The following is a 15,890-nucleotide window of genomic DNA, read 5'->3' as shown; positions in this document are numbered from 1 at the left end:
GGCTAGATGAGAAGGTGAGTAAGGCTGGGAAAGAAGCTGATGGGGAAGGAGAGGGAGAAATGGGCAGCTGGAGAGAGAGGGAGGGGTGGAGGGAGGGCCAGAGACCAGCGAGACTGTCTGTCAGAATAGCTCATTGTAAAAGGCTAACTCACAACTGAGATCTGATGTGTAACAGAGTTGACTGGCCTTTCCTGTCACCAATCTTCCTCCCCCAACTACAGAAATTCTACAGAGAACCATCAACCACGGGAGAGAGGTTATTTTTTTTGCATATCTCTGTCATTCTCTCCCATCCTGGAAAACAAGGAAGAAACCTTCCTTGTTTACATTTCCATCTTAGAACCTTCCTTGTTTACATTTCCAACTTAGAAAACAGCAGGAAAGGGTCTCCATGTCTCTAGACCCGGTCCCCACCATGTCACAGCAGGCAGCTCAGCAGAAGGGTCCAGCATCCGAGGCCACTACCCCACTATCTAGAGCACCTGCACAGCTGAGGCCCACCTGGGGCCAGGGCTGCATCTTTCCAGGGGCTGTGCCCCTCCCTGGGACTCCAACACAGCCACGCATCTTACAAAGAGCAGCAGGTGGGTCAGAAAGACTACCACAGACGCAAAACCAACTCTCTGCCAAGTGTTACCAATCAGCTGAGGGGTCTTTCAACCAATTCAAATGGAAATCTGGAACTGGCAAGGTACTGCTCTTTGCGGCTAGTGACTCCCAGCTCTGAGTGCCAGTGGCTTGCAGTTCCAGGATCTGAGTGCCACTGCCTATTTGCACCTGGCACTAGAGTTTTTGGTGCTACTAAGCACCCAGCGCTATTAGCTGTCCCCCATCCACTCCACTGCAGCTGAGGCCTGCAGGCCCTTGGTGGCCTTCTGGAGCCCTCCCAGCAACTTGCTGCCTCTGTGGGTCCACCGGTGCCAGCCACCACAGGGCCCACAACTACTACTGCCACTGCTGACCTCAGGACTCAGCTTTCTTCCTTCTTTCTTTGAGGATGACTCAGGCTCCAGACCTCAGCTTTGTCTTTCTGGCAGTGACCTCCAACCTCTGGTCTTGGCCTCAGCCTTCTCTTCTGCCACCAGTCTTGAGCCTGGAGCCTGGGCTTAACCTCAGCTTCTGTCTGGCATTTGCTGGTGGCCTCCCATGTCCAGAACTCTTCTGCTGACCTAAGAGTAAACACACCACTGCTTACAGAGAGGAGGTGCAGCTTGCACCAGCACTTTCCCCCGCGTTTGTCTGCCCTGCTTGAGCACTCTTGCAAGTGTTAGAGGGGCAAGAGCTTTTGCAGAGGGAACCATCCAGAGTGGCTACTGGTTAGAGCCATCCGGACTCAATCTGTTTCACAAGCCTGTTGCAGCCAGGCCCATAAGTCTTACAGCAGCTGCAGGGTGTCAAGGTCACAGCTAAAGCTCCTGTGCTTTCAAGAAAATGGCAGGGCCAAAAACCAAGGCTGCTGTGACTTCTGTGGCATATTCAGCAGAAACTGTAGTATCGTGGCCCACCGAGGTCCAAGGGGTCTTGGAGAACACCAGTGACAGGCCCTGGAGCCTCGCAATCTTTGCTGTATGGCTGCTCCTCCAAGCGGCGACAGCAGCGCCTAGGGCAGAGATGGGATATGACAGCCACCAGTCAGGTCACCCCTTTGGGCTATGGGGGAACAGGGAAGGCCAGGCCTAGTTTCTTTCCATCTCACCAGGAGCCACATCCCGCTAGTAGGCTAGCCATGCACAGCCAGCACGTTAGGGAAAGCAGGTGCCGCTCGGTGACTACCCCCATACTGGCGTAAGACCGATCTGGATTCCACATATCTGGGCTTTCTCTGGGACTCCATGTACACAAAGTAGCAGACTTATGGGGTGATAAACTATTCATAAAAGATCATTAAAAATAACTAAGAGAAATGCACAGATCTCTACTCCACATGGCACAAGCACTCACCTCCCCAGGTCTTGGGTTAACCAAAGCTGAATACAACCGGGACTGCACAAACCTTCCGGGGCACCAGCATAGCGAGATGCAGCATGAAGGCAGAAAAGAAAAGTCATCAACTCCAGGTGAGCCATCAGAGCCAGGAAGGACTCGGATGCCACTCAGGGGCCTCTTGTGCCAGCTCAGGAATTGCTCAGCAAATGAAGGCACAATTAGCCCCGCACCAGCCTCAAGTGGTGTGGGAAGACGGCAGCCAGACCAGCTCTGACCCATCTCCCGCTCTTCCCCCTCCCGTCCCATGGTACCACAGGGGACCAACCAGCGTTGTGCACAATAATACCATGCCAGGCTGCCACGAGCCGCTACAGACTCACGTAAACTAGACCAGCTTTTGCCCTTGAAATCAGGTGATTCGCAGCAATTAAACAGAGTTTAATGAAACCAAATTGCCAAACTCTTGATTTCTTTGCTGGAAGAAGCAGGGATATAAAAATCAATGCAAATACCTGAATTTCATTTCATCTAGTCACTTCACTGGCCAGGCCACAAGATCTCCAACTGCAAGTAATGATGGCATAACAGGTTTCCTGCCCTTCTCCCCGATACATACCATATAACAATAGTAAGAAAGCTACCACTGATCTGCCTACCCTAGCAGGATGCATTCAGGAAAAGGTGGAGAAGCTCTTACAGGTAGGGTCAGGATTTTTCTGGCTCCCTTGGAATCGATGCACCCAAAAGGTAATACCAGCCAGGTGTGGGGGTGCATGCCTATAATCCCAGCACTTGGGAGGCTAAGGCAGGAGGATTGAGGCAAGTGTGAGGCCAGTGTGGGCTACATAGCAAGTTCAAAACTAGCCTGAACAACATAGCTAGACCATTTCTCAAAAATAAAGAACAGCAAAGGAGTGCTATCTTCTGAAGTATCTGGAAGCACCCGTACTTCTAACAGTGAAACCTCCAACAAGAGAGATGCGCCACCTCACCACCCCCTCATCCGACCACCTTAACCAGCCAACCTGGATGATGTGCCAGGCAGAGGGGCAAGGCTAAATGGTGAGAGTCAAGACATTCATACTAGTGTCAGCATTGGCCGAGATGCCAAGGAGCTTTCAAACAGAGAAAGAGAGGATGCCAGGAGTCTCACAAAGCTAGGCAAGGAAAATGATTCAACCCATCAATTTTTAAAAACAAGCAAAAGGCCAAGATGGCAAAAAATGTACTAGCCCAGGTTTGGCTTGGCAAATAATATATGCAACTAAGTCCTTTTCCTTAATAAAAAGGATTTCCCTTCTCCAAACTCCCTGCTGCAACTAAGTCCTTTTCCTTAATAAAAGGGGATTCTCTTCTCCAAACTCCCTGCTGTACCTCCTTCTTCCCTTGGGGCCACATCATTTATGGAAGGCATTTGCCATGGTATTATGTGTACAGGTGTCCTCCCAAAGCCTCAGGCAATCACAGGTGGCTTCTGGAGTGTGTGATTGATTATTGTGGGTGTGGCTGCTGCAACTGTCCTGGGGCAGGTAATTTTCATTTCAATGTAAGGAGGGAAGAGATGCTAGCTGCCTGAGCTGCTGCTATCCCTCCCTGTGCTCTCTGCTCTTTGCCACCACCATGAAAGGTTGCCCTCTGCCATGTGCCGCTCTGCCTTGGAGCCAGCTGAATATGGACTGAAACCTTCAGTAACTGTGAGCTAAATAAATCCTTCCTTCCTTCCTTTTGAATGTCAGGTATTTGTCCCACCCATGAGAGCAACTGAGACAGAATTTGGTGCCAGAGAATTGGGGTAGTTACTGCAGCTAAACCTGACCATGTGGATTACAAACTTTTGGAAATGGCTTATGGGAGGAGATAGGAAAGGCTCGGAGATGTTGCCTATTTGCGAAGAGCTGGAACAGCTTCAGCTATTCTATTTGGGAGATTCTGGTCAGAGTTCAGAAGACCAGAAGGCTGATAGAAAGCCGACCTGTAAAGACCAGGCTGGGGAAGTTTCTGCTGGGAAGAAGGACTGCATTGGTTGCTGGACTCTGGATGATTTGTGCTATGGCTTCCCCCAAAGTTTGTCTGAATTTTGTTTGTGTCCAGAGACTTTGCCTGAGACTGAGATTAAGCATGGTGGGCTGATTAATCTTTCAAAAGGTATTTCGAAGCAACTCAATATTGAGGGAGTGGCATGGCTGTTGTTGGGAGCTTTTAGCCAGATTTATGATGAGAATCAAGAGCAAAGAGCCAAGCAGAATGGTTTAAAATGTTGTGCGTTTGGTCACAAAGGAAGCTCTAATAAAGCTGTGGACTGTAAAGATGGAGCTGAGAGGATCTCCACCACTGGGAAGGAGCAGTAGAATCAAAGGGATGGCCTGAGGGCATTACAGGAGGCTGCAGGTCTCCACCCTTTGCAGACTAAGAACTGCAAAGGTCAGGGACTTTGCCTTGGGGAAAAAGCCACAGAGCCCCATGTGCTAGAGCTGGCAATAGAGATTTTCTTCCTTGGAATCAGAGTCAGAGTACTCAGCGATCCAGGCACTTGACCCATACAGGCAAGAGAGCAGGAAATCTGGCTACTGCTCCAGCTGGAAGCAGACCTTGGCATCATCCACATGGCGATGGTTTTAGGCATATTCACAATGCAGGAGTTCTGAAGTTAAAAAGGCTTCCACCTCGATTTCAGAAGAAGGCCTGGGAGGCCAGGCAGTGTGCCCCTGGGAGGGCAGTGTGTAAAGCTGTGAGTGAGAAGCCTATTCAGTGGAAACCCTAGAAGTTTGGAGAAGCCAGGAATGTGGATCATCTGAGGAAATCTGCAAAGAGGGAGCAAAGCTGACCTAAGAGAGAAGCCATGGGAGCTACCACCAAAAGTGCCATGGGGTGGAGATACATGGAGCTCACAATTTGCCACAGATTGCTTCAGATGTTCCATATGGACCTACAGGATTTAATGTTTCTCCTGCTGTATTTTGGACTTACGTTGGTCCCAATGCTTGGTATCCTGCTATGTATACTTTTTGAAATGGCAATGTTTATCTAGTGCTATTGAATGTTGGGAGTGTTTGTTTTCATTTGTACAGGGGCTCACAGCAAGGAGTTTGCCTTAGATCTTGGAGGAGACTTGGGACTTGGACTTTTCAGCAATGCTGAAACTATTGGCAGCAACTAGAATGGCTTTTGTATAAAGGGATGAACATGAGTCTTTGGGGGTCCAGGGATGGAATGTTATGGTTTGTATATGGGTGTCCCCCCAAAGCCTCATGCAGTCATGGGGTGGCTTCTGGAGTTTGTGATTGATTATTGTGGGTGTGGATGCTGCACTTGCCCTGGGGCAGGTAATTTGCATCACAATGTAAGGAGGGAAGAGAAGCAAGATGCTTGAGCTGCTGCTACTTCTCCCTTTGCTCTCTGCTCTTTGCCACCACCAGGAACGGTTGCTCTCTACCATGTGCCACTCTGCCTTGGAGCCTCATCAGACTCAGGTGGTTGCTAAGCGATGCGCCCACCCCTGGTCCTGATCGGATCCTGCACACAGCCAGGGCTCCACACACGACACTCAGGGGAAGAACTCTGCAGTCTGGAGGAAATCCAGTCCCTGGATTGCTCAAGGATTTGTCCACCTCAGTCAGGTCATCAAATTCCATGGTTACATATGGTCAGAACTAGAAGGGAGCCTTTAAATTATGAAGTGCTTTACAAAGGAGTAACTGATGACCAGGAACTGGAAGTCACTTGCCTGACACCATGTGATGGACAGAAAAACCAGGGCAAGAATGCTGGGCCTCTGAAGTCCTGGATGAAAGTGAAATATGTCACAGGATCCAGAGACAAAGTGAAATGCCCCCACATACAGCAGAAGGACACAATATATATTTGTACCTCATTCCAACTAAATCATTTGCCTCTGCGATCAGAGGCACTTCCCCAGCTAAATGCTTTCCAGCTCATTATTTTGCTTAAAAATGATTTTATTATCGATTTTATTTTCCAAAATGTATTTCACTGAGACAGCATATTAACAAACACAGAAATGTAACTATAGAAAACAGATTGTCAATGGGGAACCTTTGGATTGGAAACAGACGGTGTGGGATTTCAGATTCTAAATTGTTTCCACTTGGAAGGGACTGGTCAGCAGGGTTCTTTCTTCCTCCTCAGGAATAGTGCTGAATAGCTGACCGTGCGAGGGACTGTGTATTGTTCCGGAGCACCCTGGAATCACTGCTTGAGGCACTGAACGTGCTCCTGACCATCCTCTCAGTAAAAACCAGGCCCCCTCGCCATGAGCCAGCTTCACCCTGAAGCAGTGGAGGCTGCCATCCACGCAGGTACTTCTTCCTAGAGCCACATCTGGTGACAGCAGACAAGTCGGGGCTTTCTCTCCTTAGCCATGAAGCAGATGGCATTCCACTGATGGATGACAGACAGGTCAAGTACAACAGCAACAGCAAAAGCCATTGCTTAGCAAACAGCTGTGGTTATCGTACATGCCTTGCCAAACTAAGATATTATCTTCACCTTACAAATGATAACAGCAAGGTTCAGATCCTTCAGTGGCAAAGAATTCAAACACAGGTAATTTGACTCCACAGCCTATGCTGTGCCTGCTGAGATATCGCACTCTCCATAGCCTATGTTGATGGAAGCAGCCACTCTTCTTTCTAGTGGGCCGCCTTCCCCTAGCCCCCCTAAAACAATGCTGGGGACCATCCCAAGCCCACAGTCACGCCTTTACTTGCCAGACAAAGATCCTCCACTTTTCCAGGTTTACCACACATAAATACAGACTACAAGATCTGTTATATTTTAAACATAAAGTGTCCCCCATCTGATGCACTGACAGAGTGATCCTCAAAGCATGATGTTTGGAAGTGGGGCCTCAAGAGGAGACTGGATCATGATGGTGCTAGCTTCATCGGTGGACTAAAGGCAAAAGGACTGTTGGGAGGTGGGCCAGGTTGGAGGAAATAGGTCACTTGGGGTATGACTTAAAAGGGCGAAACCAGCCTCTTCGGCTCCTCCTTGCTGACTCTGCTTCCTGGATGCCCGGAGCTGAGAAGCATCCTCCACTGTGCCCCTCTGCCATGTTTCTGCTTTGCTACAGCCCTAAAATCAATGAAGCTACCCGACCATGGACTGAGAACTCTGAAACCATGGGCACAGACAAGCTTCCTTCTTCCAACTTGTATGTCAAGTACTGTAGCCCAGCAACAACGTATTTGCTCTTCAATTAACAGTTTATATGTGATTGAAAAACAATAGAATGGTGTCCCTATAAGCAGAAATTGTGTCCATTTATACATCTTTTTCTAGAATGTGATACTCTGCTCTGGGTAGGTCTGAGCCCAGAGTTCACTCAGGTGACTGAGCAGGTGCCATGCATGCCCCCCTTCCCCTGGGCTTAGTCCAGGCACATGTGCTATCAAGCAAGTACTGAGAGCAGCTATTCAGGAGCCTGGTGTAAAAGGACGACACAAAGCAGGAATCCAGAGCCATCTCCCACCTCAGCCTCCTCTGGGCTTGGGCAAGGTCTGCCAGTGCCTCTCTGTCTGCCTCTGCCCTAGCTCTGTGCTTGGCGATCTCAATGCCCCTGAGCTTCCTCTGTCAAGTTGCTTCAGCTTTCAAATGAACACTGACACTAACTAAAACTTTTATTTCCTGGAAATTCAGCATAGCTTGTACTGCTGTTAGCAGAATTGTTTGCTTTTCTTGGAACTCTGTTCAAAGTTGCATATGTTTTAAGTGATCTACCCAACTCTATTTTCCTCATAACTTGTCGTGTGTGTGTGTGTGTGTGTGTGTGTGTGTGTGTGTGTGTTTTACCTAACCTGAAATTTTACAAATTAGCATATTCTGCAGTATGGCACTGAAGTGACAGTCCCACCCAAAGAAGTAAACTTCATCCAGCTGCCTCAAGAGCCATGTGGTCCCTCTTCAGTACTGAGTTGACAAGGACAAAAGACACTGCTGTCTTGTATCTGCTTGTTTATGTGGTCGGACAGGCAATCCAGAGTTTTTAGTTTAGAATCCTCTCTAGCCAGTGGAAGCAGAAAAGGACTCAAGGGACATCTGCTCACAGAGGATCCAGATGAGCCAGGAGTCAGGCTGAGAGACTGCCAGGTGGTTCTAGTGAGGCCCCCTCTGGGCATCACTTCTGGGAGCATTTTGGCTCACACTGTGGAGTTCTTGTCCTCTCTGCATCAAAAGCTGCAGGGCTCTATGTCACCTCTGTCAGAAACATTCTGCTGGAACTCTCTCACTCTCGGGACTCTTTTCTGAATCAAAGTTACTGCTTTGATGCATCTCAGCACCCAGGCATGGGATACATTCTAGTATTAACTTCAGAGCAGGTTCACAAAGTGGATTTTGACTTGTATTTTGAGGAGGCAGAATTCATAAAACTAGAAATTCCCCAGGGGCCAGGAGAGTGTGCAGAAGGTGCTGAATAATGACCATATGAGCCAAATGGCCACGGCACTTGAGAGCGAACTTCACATCAAATACATGCAAACACTGCCAATATCGCTAGCTGGCGGCTGCTCCCCCCAGGAGGTGAACTCCACTCCTCGCAGCCTGCTTGACTCAGTGCTCCAGCTGATGTGCATACAGCTTCCCCATGCATTTTCAGCGCAACAGAACTGATCGCATATGTGGACAACATTTGGAAGCATCCCCAGGCCGCATGGCAGTACTGATGAAGGAGTAATGTTCTAGGAGCAACAGGGCCCCTGGGCATGTGGGGTTCTGAGAATCCTCCAAGAGAAAGGGACTGTTACAGCATCTTGCCCTTTACCAGCAAGTACTATTCCTGCACATTGCGGGGGATGCTCGATTCTAGCTCATTGTTCTGGTGTACTTGTTTCTTTTCTTTTTTTTTTTTCTTACGAAAGGATATCTGAATCCAGATGAATCTGCTCAAATTAAAACAAAAGTGTCCATCATTGGAAACCACAGTATTAATACTTTTAACAGATTAGTGACAACATTCTTTTTTTTTCTTTCTGTATTTAATACAAGGTCTCACTACATAGACAGTACTCATAGTGATTCTCCTGTTTTCAGCCTCCCAAGTGCTGGGATTCCAGGCTCACACCAGCATGCCCAGTCTAAGTCATGTCTCAGTGAGCCCCGCAGGCAGGACCAGCACAGCATGCCGGGGATCATGGCTGCTGTTCTCTGCCTAATTAGGCACTTTAGTCCATTGAGCTATCAGGCCAGCCCTATGTGAGTGACAACATTCTTTATAGCACTCTGCCTCTCTAGCATATTCATAGGCTAACCTACACATTTTTATTGACAATTTCTACCCTTGGAATGTTAATTCTAAGGGCCAGCCTGATAGGTGAGTGGACTAAAGCGCCTGCTTAGTAAAGCTCATGGACTGGGGTTTGATCCAACTCCATCCTGCTGTGCTGGCCCTGCTCCCAGGGAGCACTGAGAAGCCGAATGAGACTGGGTGCGGTGGCATGCACATGTAATCCCAGCACTTGGGAAGCTGAAAACAGGAGGATCACTACGAGTCTGATCTGTGTAGTGAGACCCTGTAGATTCTATATTAAAATACATTTTTTAAAAAGAAATGTTAATTCTATTGCCTCAGAACATTACACATGCTAGAATTCATGTGTATGTGTAATTTTTAACTACAATTTTTTTAAAAATTAACTATAGCTCTAGTTCTCCATGGATGAGTTCACAACTGAATTTACCTTTAGAAGGTGGGGTCCAGGTGGAGGAAGTGGGTCGTGAGGCATGAGCTCAGTGACTGTATCAGGCTGCGGCCCTTCCTCTGATGACGTGGTTGCAGTGCGCTTGTCCACTGTACCTGTGCACTACGATGTTCCAGCCAGTAAGCCAAACAGCAAGGGCTAAACCTCTCTGGAAGTGTGAGCCTAAAGTCTCTTCCTCTAAGTTGTGGGCATTTTGTCTCAGCAACAGGAAAATGATCAATACAATACCCATTTTCGAGCCAGAGCTAATTTTGATATCTGAACTATCACTTAAGGGGCTGCCTGGCCGGCTCAGGACAACCTCCCAGTCTTACTGTGCCCCTCACTCATGCTCCAACCACAAAGATCTGCTTTCTCCTCTTCATCCTGTCTGCTCTTCCCTCCACAGGGCTTTAAGGATGCTTTCCCATCACCCCATCATCACAACCTGGCTCACAGCCCACCCTTGTCACCACCTTAGGTCAGGTGGCCTGTGACATCCTAGTAGGACCCTGTGTCTCTTCCACGTGGCACTGCTGGTATGGGACTCCTACAGATAACACACACAATCATTAAACATCTCTCTCCTTCTAAACCACAAGTTCCCCAAGAGCAGGAACCGTGTACCTTTGTAATCACCATTTGATTCTGACTGTGTGCCATCTGGGTGTCTAGCCCATCATAGGCACTAAAAACTACCTGATGAACAAATTGATGAATTCATCATACAAAGTGGTTGATTTCACTCATTTCGCAATTATTTACTTGACTTAGCTCAGTTACAAAGTATGTGATTTTGCTCTTAAAAGTGACAATGTCACCACCTTACAGATGGAGAAATGGAGGCAGTGAGCTTGTTAGTAACACTGTGCCACAGATGGGTCAGATTGAGTTACAATAAACTCCTTTCATGGCACCCATCCTGTGGGCACAGCCATCTTTAGTCAGGTGCTCAAAGGAGATGCAGATGCAAACAAGCAATGGTTCTGGCCCTCAGCACTTACACACACACACACACACACACACACACACACACACACACACACACACAAATGCTGTGGTCCCTTAACCTGCTAACATCTCAAAGGGTGAAAAGAGGCAAAGTGATGTTCATGACAACAAATAATTATCTTGCTGCGCACTATTTTGAACAACTTATTCCATCACTTGATTCTGACTGTGGCCAAGGAGGAGCAGCAGCCATGGCTCTGCACTGTTCTGAGGCCATGGGTCTCAATGGGAGCACGAGGTGAGCAAGGGAGCCAGTCAAGCAAGGCACAGCCAGCTTTTGGGGTCACTGGCCAAGTGTACCAAGCAATCTGGGTGGCATGCATCTTTGTGCTACATGGAAACATACCAGGAAGCTGCTCCAAGTTTTCAAAGATAAATGGGGCCTTAAATTCTCAGAGAAAAGTGGGTAGGTACACCCAGGCCAAGAGCAAGTGAGAGGACCAAGCGATGTCTTGGGCACATGAAGAAAGCAGTTGTGTAGGACCTAGCTCGCTCAACCCTTTTTGCATGAAATGACCTTTACAGAGGAGGGGGGCAAAATGAAATGACTATTAACAACCACTCTGCAGTGAGAAAAGCGAAGCATGTAACACTAGGCTGGGCAAACAGTGAAAATGCTGTCACTAGTACACAGTCCCCTAAGGCCAGAGCCAGAGCTGCGGACCTCGCACTGTGGTGTGTGACAGGCAGCAGAGGTACAGTGTACCCGCAAGAGGCAGGCACTCCAGAGGAGCTGCCACCAGCCTGGGCACTCAGAGACCTGCTCTGGAAGGGAGGGCACATGCACAGAGGCAGAAGGAGCCAGAAGGGCATGGCTCCCACAGGGAACGAGAGAAAGGAGACTGATTTAAAACTGCTTTCCTTTGTTTTTAAACTGTATTTTGACTCAATATCCCTGGGGTGGAGACAAGGGATGGAGTGGGATAGAGAAGACATTACCAGTGGAACTCAGAACAAAAGGCAAGTTGAGATAAAGGGGCCACTGTTATGGTGCACAGAATAGGAATGAGGAAAACAAGGACTATTCAATTTAATGAGAGAACCGACAGAATTAGAGACAAAACGGTGGAAGGTGTGAGGAAGAAGTTTCCAGAATAATCCTGAAGTGTGTCCTGTGTGGGTGTGTGTGGGGATGGTCCAGTCTCTGAGATGCGAAAAGGGAGGGTCAGGAAATGGAAAAAGACAGGAGGTAGTGCATTCCGTGGGGCAGGCTGAGTGATTCACAAAGCAGTTGCTGCTGCTCTCAGTGGGTAGCCAGAGAACAGAAGCCCCAGAGTCTCACCAGGGAAGAAGACAGCACTGTCACCCAGCCCCTCTTATCCTGGAGCGCAGTCTGTGAGGATGGAAAAGTTGTGCATCTGCACTGTCCAATAGGAATGCAGTGGCTATGTGTAGCCATGGAGCACATTAAAATGTGGCTACTGCAACAGAGGAATCCAATTTGTAATCACCAAGACAAGAAAAAGCGGAAGTGTTTTTCCTTCTCTTACACAGTCACTACACAATATTCAGTGTGGGGTTTCTGCCTATACACCAGACAGCCAGTTCTCCAGCCGATACCAGCCTCTAATTCCACTCAGTTTTGATGCTGTCAGCCTGGTGACAGTCAGTTCCCACAGTTTGCAAGGGCTGAGTTCCACAGTCCTCACCTCAGATGCCTGGGCGGGCTTTGGGGCATTTCACCAGTGTTTCTGACTGACCATCTACAAACTGGGGGCTCCCAAGACCTCCTTTCCAGGCCCAACTAATTTGCTGAGATGGTTCACAGAACTCAGAGAAGCACATGTGTGAAAGCTTAGACAAAGGATATTGCAAAGAACGTAGCTGAACAGCTATGCGAAAGGGATGCATAGGACAAGTTACAGGAGAAGGACACAGAGCGGCCACCATTTCCTCAGTGCTCCCACTACTTAGAAAATTCCAGCCTCAGGGTTCTCTACGAGTACTTCACCGTGGAAGTGTCCTGATCCTCCTCCCTTTGAGCTTTCATGGAAAATTCACTGATAGGCATGACCAAGTATCTCATGGCCACTGATAATTAACAAAACCTTTGGGCTCTCCTCCTTGCCCACAATGGTGCATGTGAGGGGGTGAAGGTCCCAACTCTTATCACCTTGTTGGTTGCCCTGGCAACCACTCTCATCCTAAGGTATGCACAGTCCACCAAGAGTAGTCTCATCGCAACAGATGTTGCTCCTATCACCAGGAAATTCCAAGGGATTTAGGCGCTCCTGTCAGATGCTCCCACTACTTAGAAAATTACAGAGATCTTAGGATCTCTGTCCAAGGAACTGGAGTCAAAGACCAGATATCAGAACAAAGGATGTTCCTAGTGCCTCCATCTACAAGGGTTGTAAGCACTCCATGCCAGGAACAAAATATCTATTTCATATTCTATCACAATATCATGGTATTTTTACTGAATTTCAATTAAGTCAAATTTATGTCTCTCTATGGGATTTAATAGCTAGTGTATTGGCTAGCACAATTCTAGACAACAGAAGCTGGTATCTAATATTAGCAACACCAAGGCTGCTCCCCAGCAGCTGCTGAGAGTGGATGAGATGGGACCTTGGAATGTATCTGGTGTAACGTTTTCATTTCAAACAAGAAAACTCAGGCCTGAGCCAAAGAAGTGATTTGCACAAAATCATCACAGCAAGAGAGAAGTAAGGCGACTGCGGATTGTGTCTCCTGCCTGTGATCAAATGCCCTTTCTATTTTACAGGATGCTTTTGGTACTGGGTGCAAGAATAAATACAATTTTGTTTACTCCAGGTAGTGAAATCAATGAAGCTCATGGGAAAGCCAAGGAAAGACCATGTACTCCTCCTGCTAAGCCATGCATCTCCAGCATCCATCAGTAAATAACAGTCTTTGTTATCTAAGATGCAAAAAGCAGAATGCACTCTAGCTAGCTGAACACAAAAGGGGCTTATTAAAGATGCTTGGGCAGCTTGTACGATCTCCCAGAGCAACTCAGAGCCAAGATAGGAGGCAAAGGGGTCAGAAACTACTGACTATTTACACCATTACTGTGCTGGTGGGGGCCGCCGTGCCATCGGCTCAGGGAATGTGGCTCCCTGTCCACTGATGGTGAGTGGGGAACAGTGTTTCTCAGAGCAGGCCGTCACTGCTGTCACACCAAGCACAGTGCACTCCAAGTCCCACTTTCACCCACACATCATGCTGTTCTGAGAATCTCAACTCAGGCCCAGGGATCTGAGAGCCTCCAAGAAGAATGAAAGAGTGTTTCTGGCTGTACTTTATAGAGAGGGCCCAACCCATAGGGCAGAAAGAACCCCAGACATAAAGAGGGGAATTCCAAAGGGGTGACAAGGCGCATGCTTAGCAAGTAACCTGTCCAGTAAATAATCCATCTGTTCTGGTTAGGGAACATGGATCCTACAGCCTGTCTTGCTAGGACCACCCTTGAGTCAGAACTTTTTACATTTAAACATATGTCTCTACATTGCAAGTATCTCAGTTAAGCCACCAAAGGCTTTTAAAATTTTATTAAAAAATACATTTAATGGGTAACCCATTTGGGACTGCTCCTGACTCTTAGGAGCTATTCCTGTTCTCCATTCCTTTTCTCAATAAATTTTCCTACTCTTTTTTTTTTAATTTTCCTATTCTTAATAAAATAAAAGATACATTTATTCACAGGAACACCTGCAATGGTAGAAACTGTGTATAGTGGGAACTGAATTGTGTATTTCAATTCTCAGAATGGAAGTTTTCTTTTAGTGTTTGAATTAATATTTTTATCTAGATTTTCTAATTAACAAATGCAAATATAGCACAGCCATGGAGAATAAATATTCTAACAAATAATAATAATTCTAATAAATTTTCCTCAAAGGTGTTAGTAGCAGGACTAGAGGAAAGAATGGATCTGAGAGATCTTCTAAGGACAAAAGCAGATCAAATGTGGGCCATAATCAACAAAGCCCTTCCATCCTACAACTTTACAAAGGGAAGAAAAAAACTACAAAGTTCTCCAGGTATCTGAGTCTGAGGTACAAGGAATGTTATTTTTGACATTGGCAGTGACTATGATGACAGAGAAGAAAGAAAGAGACTCTCTTTTGGTAAGAAAAAGGTAGAACACACTAATGATGGTTTGGCCCAAGAGCATCTCCCCATGGCACCCAGGCTCCCAGGTGCGCATGCATCGGGCACAGCTGGAGGAAGCAAGTCCCAGACCTGTACTCTGCAGGGCTCTGGCCCTGGCCCTGGCCCCTTCCCCGCTCCCTTGGGCTCTTTCTCTGCTCTCTGCTTTCTGGCTGCCATAACGGGAGCAGCTTTCCTTCGCCATGCCCTTCCACTATGACTTTTCTGCCTTGGAATCAGTTAACAAAACACTGGAGCCTCTGAAATCTTGAACCAAAATAAAGGATTCCTCCTAAAGTTTTGCTCCAACAATGGAATAGGCCACACATAGCGCAATAGATTTCACAGGTGCACCAGATGACAGTCTGCTCCAGTTGCTCCACAGGGGACCAGAAATCAGGACTTACAAGGTTTCCATGCCCTGAGGCTGGCTGATATCCAAGAGATACACTGTTGGGCATGGCAGTACAGGTCTGTAATCTCAGTACACACTGAGGCAGGAGAATCTCTGTGAGTTTGAGACCAGCCAGGGCTGCAAAATGAGTTCAAGACCAGCCTGAACTGCACAGTGATACCCTGACTCAAAAAGACAATAAACAGAAACAAAACAAGTGATGTGACAGTAGGAAAAGAATGCCAACAACTAAGAATCAGGCTTTCAGAGGTCTCATTAACTAATGGCACCAAAGAAAGAGTAAAGAGAGTGAGCTGAAGGTCAGGCTGGGAAAAGCATGGAGACAAAGTGGCTCTTGTCACCACTAGAAAGCTGCTCATTTCTAACATAACTGCCCAGCCCCATCGCTGACTCCCAAGCTGCCTGTGCTTCTGAAAGAGCCCAAGATCCATCATCACTTAACTGCTACCAATGTAGTATTCACACATATAATTACATCTCTGCACACCAAACAAACAAGTATTAAAATATAGTTTAAGGCTATTGTTACCCAATGCAGAGTAGTTTCCACATTAGCTAGTCATCAGAGGAACTTTCCTGAGCAGAAAGCAAAACCTTGACCACAAAGTTCCAGCTCAGGGTGGAAAAAGAGCTGAGGTTCAAATTCCCCACCACACCTAGTGGACATATGCCCTCTTGAGAGGTTTTAAAATGCACAACATGGTATTCTCAACTGTAAGCATAAT

The 15,890-nt window shown here is 47.3% G+C and overlaps 1 protein-coding gene across 4 annotated transcripts in view; it reads right to left on the bottom strand.

Moving 5' to 3' along the window:
• Hhat (hedgehog acyltransferase) overlaps positions 1 to 15,890 on the bottom strand; it is a 381,668-nt gene that overhangs the window by 119,718 nt on the left and 246,060 nt on the right. The gene's annotated exons all lie outside the window — the stretch shown is intronic.

This window comes from Octodon degus, unplaced genomic scaffold (assembly GCF_000260255.1).
Source record: "Octodon degus isolate 3935 unplaced genomic scaffold, OctDeg1.0 scaffold00131, whole genome shotgun sequence".
NCBI lineage: Eukaryota > Metazoa > Chordata > Mammalia > Rodentia > Octodontidae > Octodon > Octodon degus.
This window is presented reverse-complemented; position numbering and strand designations above follow the sequence as displayed.